Here is a 2,008-nt window from a genome sequence, read left to right as displayed (position 1 = left end):
GAAATTCTCCCAATTTGCTGGGTTTTTGAAAAAATTTGGTTTAAAATTTGTTGTTTTCCCTTTTTTTTTTTTTTTTTAAATTTAATTTTTATTTGGAAAGGCAAGATACAGTCATTTTTACATTCCAGTTTCCACCATAGAAATAAAAAAATACACAAGCCAGTCCAAGGTTTTTGTATAACAACCGAACAACTAAAACAGAAGGAGTGAGTGGGGGGTAAGGAAGGGCCAGGTCTAGTTTTTCTTTTGTTGGTGGTAAAACACAGTCTAGAGCAAACATTTCCCATAACCCTGAACTAAGGTATAGTAAATAGCACAACAGTACTTATTTGTAGTGGACATATTTAGTCTACTGAAATAACCGACTTTACGTAGTTTGTCCACTTAGACCAGATCCTGAAAAAGGATTCTCTCCGACCATGAACAGAAAAAGATAACTTCTCCAGAGTGTAAATGTCCTGTACAATGGAAACCCAATCCTCCACTGTGGGTGTTTCGGGCTTTAACCATTTTCTAGTGATTGTCTTTTTGCTTGCTGCCAGAAGCACTAACAGGAGTTTTTTGTCGTCCAGAGTCCAGTTATCAAATGAAATGCTTCCTAAATATATGGATTCACAATTACATGGGATTCTTTCAGTAAAGATGTTATTAAGGTGGGAACATATTTGCTCCCAAAAAGCCTTAATCACCGGACAAGCCCAGAAGATGTGGTGATTTGCTCCATTTGTTCCACAGAGTCTCCAACATGCATCTCCGCTGCCCTGGTGTTTTTTCTGAACTGGAGTTACAAAATATCGAACAGAGTTTTTCCAACTGAACAGCCGCCATGTATTGGAGCTCGACGTCATCCAGTGTAATTTATTAATCTGTTCCCAGTCTTCAGTTGAGATTAATAAATTTCCTTCTTTTACCCACTTGTTTCTTATGTAGTCTGTATCACCTTGTTTAGACAATAGAATACCATTATACAGTATGGAAACAAGTTTTTTGCATGAACCTGATTTCAACAGGGATAGAAACACTTTAAAAAGTCCTGGTTTGGCCGTATCCCAGTTATCACATATATTTTGATTGAAGTAGGACCTAACCTGCAGATATCTAAAGAAGTCGTCCTTCTCCAACCCTTTGGACCTCTGAAGTTCCTCAAAACTCTGAAACACACCCTTCCGGGTAAATGTATAGTAAGTGGTTAATCCCTTCTGGATCCATCTTCCAAATCTTCCATCAGTCTTATTTGGTTTAAAAGCTGAGTCAAAGGCACACCATCTGAGTATTCTTATCTGGTTACCCAGTTTACACATTTTAACGACCTTATTCCAAGAATCCAGCATGGTGTGTAAAATTGACCCATGTGGTATATTCAGCCCCTCTTGTAGGTCCTTGTCCATTAGTACTGATATTAAAGGTGTTCCTTCCACTGTTGCTTTTTCCAAGTCTTTCCACATAGCGCTGTAAGATGGAGAGCATAGACAGAACACTGGTCTTAATTGGGTTGCAAGGAAGTAGACCTGTAGATTAGGAAGACCTAGTCCACCTTTCTCTTTCTTTAACTGCAGCGTACTATATCTCACTCTTGCTTTTTTCCCCTGCCAGATATATTGTGATATTATTCTTTCCCACTCTATGAAGTGCTTATCTGGTATTAGAATAGGTAGACACTGAAACATATATAGGAGGCGCGGGAGAATGTTCATTCTGACCGACTCAATTCTTGAGTGTAAATTTGAAAAAGGAATCAGACTCCATCTTTTCATGTCTGATCTCAGATTTGAAATTAGGGGCCCATAATTGACTTCAAAAGTTCTGGAAAAATCCTTGGGCAATGTGACCCCTAAATATTTTATGGATTCTGCTTCCCATTTCCAATTGAAGAGGCTCCTAATATTGCTTTGTGGGTTATAGTTTATTGTTAAAACCTGAGTCTTGGTAATGTTTATCTTGTAACCCGAAAGCGAACCATATTCCTCGATCGCTCCCATAAGTACATGTAGGGTTTTAGCTGGGTTTG

The sequence above is a fragment of the Poecilia formosa genome, unplaced genomic scaffold (assembly GCF_000485575.1).
Source record: "Poecilia formosa unplaced genomic scaffold, Poecilia_formosa-5.1.2 Scaffold503, whole genome shotgun sequence".
NCBI classification, from domain to species: Eukaryota; Metazoa; Chordata; class Actinopteri; order Cyprinodontiformes; family Poeciliidae; genus Poecilia; species Poecilia formosa.
The sequence above is the reverse complement of the archived record's forward strand: the minus strand, read 5'-3'. Positions refer to the sequence as shown.